A 15,675-nucleotide genomic window follows, 5' to 3' on the forward strand; every position below is an offset into this window, starting at 1 on the left:
AATACGAATTATAGTTTGCTCTCTGGAGATTTGCCTTTGCAGAAGCATCACTCGAAGAAGGACTGAGGTATCTTGGTTACAGGCTAAAACCACACGGTTATAAAATTGCAGATTGGACATGGCTCATAAAAAAGGTCGAGAAGAGACTAAATATCTGGTATCACAAATACCTATCCAGAGCAGGGAGGTTGGTCCTCATTAAAGCTGTTCTGGAAGCAAAACCGGTATATTCGATGTCATTGGCATGGATCCCTCGTGTCATTTTGGCCCATCTACAAAACATCTGTTGCCGTTTCTTATGGAAAGGGAAACAACCCAGGAGAATGTTTGCTTGGGCAAACTAGGAATCTCTAGCATTACCAAAGTGATGGGGTGGATGGGGTATCAAGTGGCTAGATATATTCTCAAAAGCATTAGCAGCAAAGCTATGATGGCAATTACTCAATAGCCACAGTTTATGGATGAAGGTGTCCGTTTCTAAGTACATATGCCCCTCTAATACTCTTGATTGGATTAGAAAAGATCACAGGAATTTAGCCAACATATCCATCATCTGGAACGTTGTCATAAATACGAAGGAACTCATCCGAAATGGATTAACATGGAGGATCCGGTCTGGAGCACAAGTGCGGTTAGGCATAGACCCCTGGGTGGGGTGTGGCAATGTTCACAGGCTATCCGTGGAGTTGAGAACATACCTTATGGAACAAGGAATTTCTCATATCAGTCATATTGCTGATAATGTACACTCCTCTCATTTACATTAGGTATGGAAATTAGGTCTCAGTCTTAACTTATCGCAGTGTTGGCAATAGGAGTGGCGGGATTACACAAAAGCATTAACCGAGGCCCACATAAGAATAATAGAGGTGGATTATGAACTTATTTGGACATTCGCTAAACATGGAGTATACACCCCCCAGATAGGATATCAGGTGCAGATGGAACCTTATAAGCTACCAACCACGGAGTTATGGTGGAAGCATTTGTGGAAGCTGAAGGCGGCCCCCCGAACGAGACTCCTTATGTGGTCCAATTACAATAGTAATGGGGTAATAACTAGTATTATAGGGACCCAACATGCCCCTCTCCTTCAAAAAAGTGTTGTCCTCAATGCTTGAGTAGTTTTGGATACTTCTATATAAAATTCTCATCCTCCCATGTGGAATCTTCAGCAGATAAGTTCTTCCACTTGATAAGATACTCCGAAATTGATCGATTTCGTAGCTGTCGAGTTCTTGTTTTGTCATTGTTTCCGGTTCCAATATAATTTTTCCTTCCTCATCAAGTTCTCGCAATATTGTTTGAACTGGGAGCTTGTCGCCTATAACCTTCTTTAAACACGAAACATGGAAAACTGGGTGCAATCAAGAAGCTGCGGGAAGCTCGAATTTGTATGCCATAGTACCAATCTTTTGCAACACCTTGTATGGACCATAATACTTTGGTGATAATTTATTATCCTTCTTAGCTTTCTTGAGGGAAATTTGCTTATATGGTTGTAGCCGTAGGAATACCCAATCACCTACATCAAAACTTCTTTCGCTGTGATGTTGATCTGCTTGTTGTTTCATTCTATTCTGTGCCAACACGAGGTTATCCTTTAAGAGTTGGAGGACTTCTTGTTGATGTTTGATGTGATGTTCCACTGCCTGAACCTTAGAATTTTCTCTTAAATATGATGTGATGGCTGGTGGCTGATACCCATAAAGTTCCATAAATGGGGTCATTTTTGTTGTTGTATGGAAGGAACTGTTATACCACCATTCAGCCAGAGGCAACCATTTGACCCATTGTGTCTGTTTATCAGATACAAAGCAACGAAGATATCCTTCAAAACATTTGTTTACTATCTCATTTTGCCCATCAGATTGAGGATGATAAGATGAGCTATGAGCTAACTGAGTACCAAGACAAGAAAATAATTCTGTCCAAAAATTTCCAGTGAAAATGGGATCTCTGTCACTTACAATAATCTTTGGGTTTCCATCTAGCTTTTGAATTGTTCCCATAAATGCAGTAGAAATTGTACTGGCTTTAAATGGATGTGATAATGCACAAAAGTGTGCATACTTGGTAAGTCTATCAACTACCACCATGATGACACTCTTTCCCTCAGACTTGGGTAAACCTGTGATAAAATCCATTGAAACCTCCTCCCAACGTTGGCTTGGAATGGATAAAGGTTGTAATAGACCCGGTGTCTTAATTGTTTCAACTTTATTTTTTTGGCAAACTAAACATTCTGCCACAAAATTTTCAATATCTGATTTAAGGCCATCCCAAAAAAATTCCTTCTTAACCCTGTGGTAATTTTTTAAAAATCCTGAGTGCCCTCCTAAGGGAGAAGTGTGCAATTCCATAAGAATACTTTGTTTTAGTTGGGAATTCTTACAGAGGTATAAGCGATCTTTGTACCATAACGAATCATTTTGCCAGCTAAATGTATCAGACGTACTGGAGTCTTGTTGTAAATTTCGAATAAGTGCCCACACTTCTTCGTCATTCTTCCATTCCTCCCTTGCTTCGTTTATCCAATCTGGTTGGATAATAGAAATGGCGCACAACAATTCTTCCACATCCTCATCCTTTCTTGAGAGTGCATCTGCCACCACATTTTGCTTCCCTTTTTTGTAGATGATTTCAAAGTCATAACCCAACATCTTTGTGACCCACTTTTGTTGCTCTTCAAAGGATAATCTTTGTTCTAAAAAGTATTTAAGGCTATCATGATCCGTTTTTACCTTGAAGTGTCTTCCCATTAGGTAGGGTCGCCATTTCTTAAGTGCATGGAGTATTGCCAACATTTCCTTCTCATAAATAGCTTTGTGTAAAAACTTTCCCTTGATTGGACGACTTTCAAAAGCAATGGGTCTTTCATCTTGCATTAGAACAGCACCAATTCCATTTCCTAAAGCATCACATTCCACAATAAAGGTTTTTGTGAAGTCCGGTGTAGCTAAGACCGATGCTTGGCACATTGCCTCTTTAAGATGTTTGAAGGCCTTTGTTGCTTCTGGAGTCCATGAAAATGCATCTTTCTTCAATAATGTTGTTAGAGGTGCTGCTATTCTCCCATAATTCTTAACAAACTTGCGATAATACCCTGTCAACCCAAGAAATCCTCGCAGATGCTTTATGGATGTGGGGATTTTCCATTCCTTAATGGCTTTAATTTTGCTAGGGTCTACCTTAACTCCTTCATGAGATACAATATGACCCAGATATTCCACCTCTTGGACTCCAAAGAAACATTTGGATCTTTTTGCATATAATTGTTTCTCCTCCAATAGTTGTAGCACCCTGTCAACATGTTCAACATGATCCTTCCAAGACTTTCTGTAGATTAGTATATCATCAAAAAATACTAACACAAATTTTCTAAGGAATGGTTTGAAAATTGAATTCATCAAACCTTGAAATGTTGAAGGTGCATTGGTAAGGCCAAAAGGCATGACCAAAAATTCATAATGACCCTCATGAGTTCTAAATGTTGTTTTTGGAATGTCTTCAATCTTCATTCTGATTTGATGATATCCTGAATGAAGATCCAACTTGGTGAAGTAAATTGATCCATGCAATTCATCCAGTAATTCATCAATGACAGGAATGGGAAACTTATCTTTAATAGTGAGCTTGTTGAGCTCCCTATAATCCGGACACATGCGCCATGATCCATCCTTCTTGTGCACCAATACTACTGGAGTAGAGAAAGAACTTTGACTCGGTTGAATTATACCAGCCTCTAGCATTTCTGCAACCATACGTTCAATTTCACTCTTTTGGGCATAGGGATATCTGTACGGCCTGATGTTTGGAGGAACACTTCCTGGAATCAGATGAATAGCATGATCATGATCACGCATAGGTGGGAGACCTTTGGGAGTCTCAAATACCTTGGAATGATTGTCCAAGACTTTTTGGAGATCTGGAGAAATAGATGATTCCAATGTGGAAACATCTAGCGAACATAATTGTGCAATTACACCTCTTTGTTCCTTTTTTAGAAGCTTTGTCATACCATTAGAGCTTATTATCTTTCCTGGTTTCCCTGCAATACCCCTTAATTCAACTTCCTTTCCTTCCGTAGAAAATTTGATGAAAAGTTCTTGAAAATTAAAAGCTATTGTACCCAAGGATTGTAGCCATTGGACTCCTAGTACAACATCAGCACCTCCCATTGGAATGGAAAGCATTGGGCTAGTCAATACATATTCTCCCATGGATAGCTTGATATTATGGCACTTTCCAGAGAAATTTATTGTTCCTCCATTTGCAACCATCACTTGACACTCTGGTGCTGGATATAAGAAGCAATTCAATTCTTTTGCTACCTTACAATGAATAAAATTGTGGGTACTTCCTGAATCAATCAACACTATTACCTTTTTCTTCTTGATTTGTCCTTCTATCTTGATGGTTTGAGGAGTGGTAATTCCCGCCAATGCATTACAAGATATGGTCGGATTCATTTCTTCTTTATCTAGGCTTTGTTCTTGGAGTATATCCTCTTCTTTTGACCTTTCTTGCTCCTTTTCTTCTTCCTCTTCACAATCTATGTAGAATAATTTCTTCTCAGCACACTTATGACCTTTAGTGTATTTGCTATCACAAATGTAAAAAAGCCCTTTTGCTCTTTTTTCTTCCAATTTTTGTGGTGTCAACCTTATAGGTTGTGGAAGACTAGGGGAAACAACACTTCCGTCTTTATAGTTGTGAGTGGTATGCTTCCTGGTTGCCATAATTTTTCTTTCCATTTTTCTTGCTAACCTGAATGCCTTCTCTAATGAATCAAGTTCCCAAAGGCGAACATCATGTTGGATATTATCCTTTAAAGACCCTATGAACACATCAATCCTATGCTCCTCTGGAATATTTTTTACCCTTATGTTCAATTTTTGGAACTCCTCAATGTGCTCCATTATTGAACCCTTTTGTTTGAGACTTATCAATTGGCTAAAGAAAGTGTTGCTTTTTGTATCCTCATAATGTGCTATCAATTCTTCCGTAAAAATTGCCCAAGTGATAAATTGTTTACGAGAGCAAAGCCATTGATACCATACAAACTGATTTGGTTCCAAATATAAAGTTGCAATACGTACCTTTTGTGTGTTTTGCACATTATTGAGATCGAAAAATTGCTCCATCTGTAATATCCATGTTGCGGGATCCTTGCCATCAAACTTCCTCATATCGATTTTTGGAATATGGTGGTTCTTCAATCCAACATTAGAGTCTATGAAATCATGATTAACATTTATTTTGTTCTCATCATGAGTTTCCTTTACTACCCTTTTACCATTAATAAGCATTCCTTGTAGAAGCTTTGTTAAATTTGTCTTCAAATCTTCCATGCCTGTCTTCAAATCTTCCATGTTTGTTTTCAAATCTATCTTCAAATCATCCATCTTAGCTTCCACGTCAATCATCTTAGCTTCTACGCCTTTCTTTAGATAGTCCATCTTAGCTTTTACACCTTTCTTTAAACCATCCATCTTAGCTTCTACATCTTTCTTTAAACCATCCATCTTAGATTCTGTTCCTTTTTGTGCAAGGGACAGTTGTTTCACTTGGTCTTGTAATTTTGATATATCATGTTTCATTTCTTCCTCTTCTTCATGAGTCATGCTAGAGCTTTCAGGTTCTTTACTAGGTGTTTTCATTTTTTTTCATGGGGGCATTAGTTACCGATAATAATGCTCTACTATGCCTTTTGAATTCCTTCAAAATAATTTCAAAAAAATCTTAAGCAAAAATTTAAAAGAATCTACACACTTTTCTTCACTTTTTAGGAGCTCGATATTGCCTCTGATGTATCTCTGTACATTCAAATCCTCTAGTTCTGAAATTATGACCTGCAGTAGCCCTCTTTGTCCTCTTTCCAATGACACTAGTTTGATCCAAATTGGATTCTCCAAGGAAGAGTTATGCGAAATCTCCCACAGTGACCTGATTATAGACTAGTTCAGTACAACGAACTTGTATGACATGCCATGAGTCACTGTTTCGACCCCTGGCTCTGCAAAATATATACAGGAAACTATAGTTCATCCTACTTCTATGCCTTCTTACGAAATTTCAATCCGATGCTCACAGAGAAATTTATGATGATTTTCCCCAGGTCACCTGTTTGGAATGTAATTCAGGAGTCTACCAAAAGACCAACTTCCTCATATCATATCTCCGCAAATATAGCGCGAAAAGCTCTGAAATTCAGATCCGAGCTTCAGCGCGATGTCTTCTCAAATGGGTTTTTTTTTAGCTTCTGAAACGTCGCAGAAAAAAGATATAGCGAAAATTCCATGATGACCTGTTTGGAGCAGTGAAACCCTAGAATCCAAAGCTCTGATACCAAATGTTATGAAACCAGCTCAAGAAAAAGATCGAAAAGATAGATCAACACCTTAAAATTCAGCCTCTTCGAGGGGGCAACCTCCTTTACATTACATAAATGAACAATTCTTGGATGATACAAGTGACAAAACCTCCTTTCTATATATAGGAGTCTAAGGAGTCACAATATAACCCAGCTGACCTAACAATAATAATATAAATCCACAAAAATAACAATAGAGGGATTCTATGGGGCACAGTAATAACAATATGGGGATAATAGGGGCACAACAATATTGATAAGGGGTACAATGAAAATAGTAACGGGGTAATCACTGGTATTATAGGGACCCAACACCCTTTTTGATGTTACCTCTGCAAGAACTGTAGTGAAGACATGTACCATATTTTCCTAATCTTCCCCAACACACAAGAGCTATGGAATAGCCTCCTTACATCGCTCCCTTCCTCACACCGATGGCAGGGCATAAATTTTGCAGATTCTTGGAATTGCTGGTGGACATTAGCATCCAACAAAGAAAATCACATCCCTCTCCTCATATCCTAGGCCATCTGGATAGCCAGAAACCAAATTATCTTCCAACAAAAGGACCCCCATTGGCCCTCCATAACAACCATAATCATAGCCGACTACAACTCTATTCCTGACGAGGGTACCCAGCCAACTCATAGGATAATAACTCCAAAATCCATCAACACCTCCCAGCCATGGGCTTATTTCGATGGTTCGGCATAGGAGACTGGATGTGGAGGGGGTGCAATTACACTTATCTGAAACCCACTCTTTCAAGATACAAATGGGACTAGGCAGGGGGGCAAATAACTATGATGAGCTTCTAGCAGCCAAAAACCTCATTCATTATGCATTGGTCAAACAATGTCTGCATTTACAGCTTTTTGGGATCACAACTCAGCTGTTGACCACCTATTCAAGGAGGTAGCGCTTAGGGATGATGCTACTTGGTTGATTTAGGAGGAATGCAATAAAAAGTCATATCAGTACTACCACAGGCCATTTATAGACCCCGAAGTATAAACAGACAATTTTGGATCTGTTCTTAATTTAAATGATCATATGTAAATATTGACATAGTTTTTATGCTTCTACTTCAGTAGTGGTCTCTCTACGAAGAGTACATCAGTATTTACAATGGTTATTTTTTAACAGTGCCACCTCTAAGGTGGTACTCCAGTTTTATATTTTTGGTTCGACAAGTATGGCTTTACCATATGTATATGCTTAGCCTCTAGAAAATGTATTTTTCTTATTAATAAAGGAAATTACGACTTTCCCACAAGAAAAAAAAAACCCTTGATAGAACAAGTGAAATAAGCTTTAATGAAATTTATACCTTAAATGAATTATTCAAAGAATGTTATAATAGATTTATAAGTAAGCGTGAACCTTAAAGAAATAATAATAGCAATTTCTGATTAACATACATGATGGATAAAGTAGACTAGCTATTAATTGTGAAATAGTTTACAACCAGCCTAGATCCATCTAACTCCAAATCTATCATGCTCAGAGAGGGATCAAATCCCTCGAGGTGCAAACCTTCTTTTTGGAGTGTAGAATTTGAGGAAAGGTTTGCACCTCAAGGATTTGATCCTTCTCGGCACACATAGATATGGATTTAGATGGATCTAGGCTAGTTCCAACTAAGGGCAATAATGCCACATTTTTAGATTATCATTATTATGTATATGTTTGAGATAAACTTCATACTTTGAAATTTACACTATGTTTTCTTTGCTTGACATGACCATATCATTCTCTTCTTTAATTTAGCCTATATTGCTTTCCTTGAATGGTTTGTACGCTTGTGTTTGGATGCTCTAAGTGGTTTGTGTGTTTATGTGTTTGGATTTGGATGGAAATGTTTGTAAATGTTACAATTGTTGTGTTAAATTTATATATGTGTATGTAATTTCCTATTAGTAATTAGTTGGTGATGAATAAGGGAGACAATATTATCAATAGTTTGGAGGAGTATTGACACTGCACATCTATTTCATTTAATTTTAGGTATCATAACTTTTGACAACTAATTAATTCTTAATAGTGTCCCTCCAAGCATTACTAAATATATCTTGAAGAGCAGTTTTAATTTTAATTTTTCTTAGTTATTTTAGTTTGTTGAGATGGATATTGTTAATTACTTTAATGATGAAAAATGATGAAATAAAATTTTTGAATGCAAAGTGAAAATGTAATCGTGTTGAATGGCAGAAAATGTGAATAATAGGAATGTAGTCAATTACAAATAGTCTTCATTGTGACCAATCTCAAACTATTTTCTTTTCTATTCTTATTGTCACCCCTGTTAGTTTTTCCATCTTTTCATATTGATTATATGAAAAGGGTGATTGATATTGTGAACCATTAAAATCTTTAACTCAAGCTATTGTAGCAAACATCATAACTTCTCTCTCTTGCTCTTCAATATTAATAGATTGAATTACTATAACAAAAAAGTAATACACATTGTCAATAAATTTTTTTGTGCTGACATTGAAATTAATGCACATTACAAATAGTCTTCATTGTGACCAATCTCAAACTATTTTCTTTTACTGTTCTTATTGTCACCCCTGTTAGTTTTACCATCTTTTCATATTGATTATATGAAAAGGGTCATTGATATCGTGAACCATTCAAATGTTTAACTCGAGCTATTGTAGTAAACATCATAACTTCTCTCGCTTGCTCTTCAATATTAATAGGTTGTATTACTATAACAAAAAAATAATACACATTGTCAATAATTGTTTTGTGCTTACATTGAAATTAATGCACATTGTTAATCCGATCACTTTAAAATTAATGTACCATCATACATCCAGTTACATCAAATCAGAAATCAATATCTACATTGAAATCAATACATCTAATGCAATCAATCAAATAGGATTAGAAGAAAACATCTACACTAAAACAAATGCATCTAATGCAAGCAATAAAATAGAATTAGAAATCAACATCTACACTAAAATAAATGCATCTTGTGCAAGCAATCAAATATAATTAGAAATCAAGATCTACACTAAAATCAATGCATCTAGTGCAAGTAATCAAATATAATTATAAATCAACATCTACACTGAAATCAATGCATCTAGTGAAATCAATCAAATAGAATTAGAAAAAATCTACACTAAAATCAATGCATCAAGTGCAAACAATCAAATAGGATTAGAAATTAACATCTACAGTGAAATCAATGCATATATTGTAAGCAATCAAATATATTTAGAAATTACTGAAATCAATGCATCTAGTGCAAGCAATTAAATTGGATTAGAAATCACCATCTACACTGAAATCAATGCATATAGTGCAAGAAACATTCTTCCCTCTCCCCCACCTCCATCTATATTTATATCTCCCTTCATCTCTCTTTACTTGTCTTTCTATCTCACCCTCAAACATAAACACTTTCTCTATCTCTCCCTCGTCACTCCTTCTCTCTCTTCACTTTTCTCTATCTATGCCTTTCCTCTTCCCTCCCTCTCTCCTCGTCTAACTCAATCTCTTTTTCCCTCCCTCTCTCCTCCTCTCTCTTAAGTCCTCTCTCTCGTCCTTCCTTACTCTCACTTTCTCTCCTACCTCCCTCTTCCCCCCCCCCCCCACCCAGCTCTCTCTCTCTCTCTGTGTGCCATCCAACCATGTCACTATCTCCCTCCCCCTCTTCTTCTCTCTCTCCCCCTCCCTCTCTGCTCCATATTTGTGTCTCCCTCTTTCTCTATTACCCTTCTCTCCCTCTCTCACTCCTCTCCTCCTCTCCCCCCTCCTTCAATTTATCTCCTTCAATGCAAAAAATCAAATAGAAGTAAAAATAACCATCTACACTAAAATCAATGCATCTAGTGCAACAAATTTTCTTCCCTCTCTCCCCCTCCATCTATATATATAGATATATCCCTCCATCTCTCCTTCTTTGTCTCTCTATATCACCCCCCTAAACACACACACACATACTCTCTCCATATTTATCTCTCTCCCTCTCTTCTTCCCTCTCTTCACCTTCCATCTATATTTCTATATCCCTCTGTCTCTCTTTTGTCTCTCTATATCACCCCCAAAAGATACACATTCTTTCTCCATATCTATCTACCTCTCGCTCTCCCTCTCTTACCCCCTTCTATCTGTCTTCCCACTTTCTCTCCTCTCTCCCTTTATTTCCATCTCCCTTATCACTCCCTCTCTCTCCACCTTGCTCTCTTTGTCTCTTTCTTCTTACCTCCCCTTCTCTCTCCCTCTCCTCTTCTCTCTCTCATGTCCTTTCTCTCTTCCTTCCTCTCTCTCCATTACTCTCCCACCTCTCTCTCTCTCCCTCCATATCTCCTTCTTTCTGTCTATATCTGACCCCAAAACATACACATTCTACCTCCATCTCTCCCTTGTAACTCTCTCGATCTCTATCTCTCCACTTTTCTCTCTCTATGTCTTTCTTCTTCCCTCCCTCTCTCCCCTTCCAACTCCATCTCTCTATCTCCCCTTTTGTCCCTCTCTCTCCCTCCTTCTATCCTCCTATCTCTCAAGTCCTCTCTCTTGTATTCTCTCTCCCTTTCTATCCTACCTCCCTCTCTCTCCCTTTCTCCTACCCCCTCTATCTCTAAACCTCTATCACTCCATGTCTTTGTTCTTCCCTCCCATATATATCTAAGTTAACATATATCATGATATATTACTATATATTAAAGTATAACAATTTTAATATTATATTAATCCAAAATTATTAAAATTAATAATATTAATTTTGTCAGGTCAGGAGTAACTCCACAAGTGTGATTTTGTTTTGTATTAAGATAGAACATGAATATATATATATGGAGATAGAGACTATTAAGTTTCATTTGCCAATGTCTCTTCGTCTTCCAATTCCATTAATTTTGATATTTACAATATTTACATGGATTTACCTAATCCCAAATATTTTCCCCCTTAATTTGAAGGGATGTTGGTGAGTCCAAGCATCATTTTGAATATTTCAAACTTTTCTCTTCCAAGTACTTTGGTGAAGATGTTTGAAATCTACTCATTTGTGGAACAATGTCGTAGATGGATTGTTTTGGCCTCAATATGATGTCGAATTAGATGGTATTTTGTATTGATGTGCTTCGTTTGATCATGGAACTTTCAGTTCTTAGCCAACTTTATTGTAGAAGTGTTGTAAATCAAAAGAGGAGTTGAATGCACTTATTTCTCTTGCAAATCTTCCAGAATTTTCTTGAGCCACACAATTTCCTTCGTTGCTTCAACTGCTACCACATCTTCTGCCTCAGTTGTAGAATCTACTGTAACTGATTATTTGCGTGAACTTCAGGAGATAGCTCCTGATCTAAGACTCATAACATAACTTGAAGTAGATACCCCAGTTGCATCCTCAAATTCTTTTCCTTTAGTTGATGTGAGCTTTAAATTCTGTTCCATTGGCATAGTTAAAGGATTGCACTCAACCATGCCAAACCTATTCAACACATATCCAATGTACTTCTTCTAACAAAGGAATATAAACTTCGAATGTTGGGTTACTTAAATACCAAGATAATAGTGAACATAGCCCAAATCTGTCATTTAAATTTTTTTCCTTAGTTCCTTCTTTATAGATGCAATGTAGTTCTCATTGTTCCAAGTCATCAAAAGATCATCAATATACACCACAAGATATACAACTATTTTTCCAACTTTCTTGACAAAGAAGTTGCATGATCAAGATCATAATGTTTGAAACTGAGTTTCAGAAAATGCTCAATCAATTTCTCATAGTAGACTCATGGTGCTTGCTTGAGGCCATACAAGGGTTTTAAAAGCTTACATACTTTGTGTTCCTAACCCTTCACAACAAATTCTTCTAGTCGGGACATAAAAATATTCTCTTTCAAATCTCCATTCAAGAAAGAAATTTTTACATCTATTTGATGGACTTTCTAGCCGTTCTTGGTTGCCAAGGAAAAGAGTGTTCATATGGTAGCCCATTTTGCTATGGGGGGGAAGTCTCCTCATAGTTGACCCCTTCCTTCTGTGTAAAACCTTTTGTGACAAGCCTGCCTTTGCGCTTGTCAAGTGAGCCATCCAATTTATAATTTTTCTTGAAGACCCACTTACATCCTATTGGCTTGGTTCCCATTGGAGGATCAACCAGCTTCCAAGTTCCATTCTTTATCAAAGATTCATATTCTCTATGCATCGCTTCTTTCCATTCATCATGAGAAGTGACTTCTTTGAAGGAATTTTGTTTGAAATTTGTAGAAAAATTTATTTCAAAATAATAAGAAACATCCATATCAATAGGCGAATCAAGATTGTCTACATCACCTCTATTTTATCTGGTTGATATTCTTGTTCTTGCCTTTCCAACCTCATCAAGATGAACACTTTCAAGTGTCTTTGTCAGCCATTTTGGAGGACCTTTATAAGATGGCCCAGGCTGATTAGTTGACTATGTTGCGGTTGAATTAAGATTTAGTCTCCCAAATTTTGTCAATCACATCACTTAAAGTGTCATCAGTGGTTGGAGCTTCACGTGGGAGAGAGTGCTTCAGAAGATGATTCCACAGATTGATCCAATATAGGGATATCCCCTTCAAGATGTGGAATCTCATTATCAAACTCTCGAAAATACATTGCATGTTCAAATCTATCCAAGTGATCAAGTTGCCACTCAACAACAATGTCAATCTTGGAAGATTCAAGAAATACCACATCTCTAGATATTATAAACTTCGTATTCACTTCATCATAGAGACAGTATGCCTTGGAGGTATTTGAATACCACAAGAATATACATTTGTGACTCCTTACCCTGAGTATGTTTCTCTGTTCCTTAGGTATCAAGGCATAACGGGTGGAACCAAAAACCCAGAGATGCCTCACCAAAGGAATGTGACCATACCACATTTCATCGGGATTCTTGTTTTTGATAGCATGAGACAGACACCTATTCTTTATATACACAACGAATAGAACTACATCAGCCCAAAACATCAGTTTAACATTCTTGAAAAAAATAATGGAATGTACCATATTTAATATTGTCCTATTCATTCTTTCAGCTACTTAACAAATTAACAAATCTCTGTGAGTAAACTAGGAAACATGTGTTATGCCTTATGCTAACCAACCTGGACCTATTCTCTTTGATTTTTGACCTGAGCGGCTCTTTGCAAGTGAACAAGGAGTCCGGTTAATGAAAGAGTTAAGGCCTAATGTTCCTTAGTTAATGAAAGAGGATCCTGTCGACACCTTAAAAAATATTGACGAGTCTTTAAATATAAAAGATTATATGACATTATTGAAACATATTATTATGTAATTTATGTTGATTTCATCATTTTTAATTTTCCTGATTTAATTATGTGTATGGCTTAGATTTTATTATACTCAAAGTAGTGTAGGTGTGTCATGGATTATGTCATACAATAAAATAAAAAATAATGTCCAAATAAATAAGAACAAATTATAGACATATAAAACATAAATTATATTTACAAATTTTAATATTGTGAATATTTTATTTTAAAATTATTATGAAATAGAATATAAAAAAAAATACACATAAAATAGAAATTATATTTATATTTTATTAGTGTCATTTTTTAATTTTAAAATTATAATGAAATATAATATAAATAATAGAAAAATGGTACAAGATTGTATCTTCTACCCATTCAATTTAGAAAATATATTAAACAATTTGGATAGGTTAAAATAGTAATAAAATAATAGGTATAACAACAATAAAATAAATTTTAAATTGAGAGTGGTATTTATAGGGTGGACACCTCACTTATCATCAAGGATAAAAAAAGCCAAACAAAAGATAATAAGAGAGTGTTGGGAATGAGAATAAATAGATAGGGATAAAGAGTTATTGGAGGAGAATTGAATCAAAATTAATAAAATAATAAATAAATTAAATATAAGGAAATGGATTAACAAGTTGAAGAAAATGGGAATGAGTTAAAATAAAAGAGATGAAAATGACCTAAGGAAGAAAAAAATAAAGATTCAGGAGCAAAAGAAGGGACAAAGAAGCTAAGAATGATAATGAGTGAGAATTAGAAAATTAAGATACAGAACCATTGAGGGAGAATTTAAGACAATGTAACAAATGAATTACCAAATTAGAAATAAAGATAGGCGTTGCTTATCGAGGCCACACGTGATGACAGAAAACCACATCTTTACATAAATACAAAAATTAAATTAATTAAAACCTTGTTTAATTAACTATCAAACCCTGATCTCTTGCATGGACTCCAGATTAAGCTATTCTACTAAAATAGCAGAACTATTTAAATTTCCCGATATATGGAAAACCTTTACTTTTACCCACGGAACCGAAAGGAAATAAAATGCCAGTTCATAACTTTCTCGGGTCCGAATTCTAAATTAACCAGTGCACATCTTCCGGAGTTCCAGAGCGATATCCGTGGGATCTTGTTCATACATAACGAACGGTTGTGATCTATCTAGAATTCAACTAGATTAAATCACAGTCCATATGATATCGCGTCTGAAATCTGGATTAAACCTCGTTCATTTTTTGACGCAATTACCGTCCAATCTAACTTCTCCAAACAGATGGTCACGATTAACTAATCTATTAACTCAATTTTATAAAATATTGCGTCCGTTTTTCGAACTAACCTTCGTGCTTGTTGGCACGCGATAGCCGGACGATCCTGATCTTCTTCTGAGTTTCTTCATGAATTTATCAATCAACTCGATCTTATAATGTTTCGGGTCCGTTTCTTCTATTAAGGTGCATGCACATTCACCAGTGAACACCATCGATCTTGAAACAAAGACTCCACTAAAGGTTTAATTTCACACACAATTTCTTGTATTTAATAGAGATTCAACCTACGATTAAAGAATCAAATCACATAATAAAGACCACGCAGAAACCACTTTTAAACACAAAACTACTTTCTTCATTCATAACAGTATTTACATATATGTTCAGAACATCTTGTTCTCTAATCTATTCACTCCACTACTTAGCTCTCTCTAACTCTCTAACACTGTAACCTCTGTCTTCCACACTCTCCTCGCAGGGTTACATTTATAGCATAATTACATAATTATGGATTATACTAAATCCATGATATTTTCCGTAATTCACTCAACTAATTCTTATTCGAGGATCTCGTAATACCTAAGATCTCTATGAGATTACACATATCAATTATCCCTAATATTCTCACATAGTTGAGAATATTTCATAGCTGAAAACCTCACACATAGATTTCTCACTCAATCTATAAAAGATTCCTAAAATACATAAAAACATCACCCCCTAAATCAACCAA

The sequence above is a fragment of the Pinus tabuliformis genome, chromosome 5_2 (assembly GCF_031772625.1).
Source record: "Pinus tabuliformis cultivar Carrire ecotype Pingquan chromosome 5_2, CPIR1, whole genome shotgun sequence".
In the NCBI taxonomy this organism is placed as follows: Eukaryota; Viridiplantae; Streptophyta; class Pinopsida; order Pinales; family Pinaceae; genus Pinus; species Pinus tabuliformis.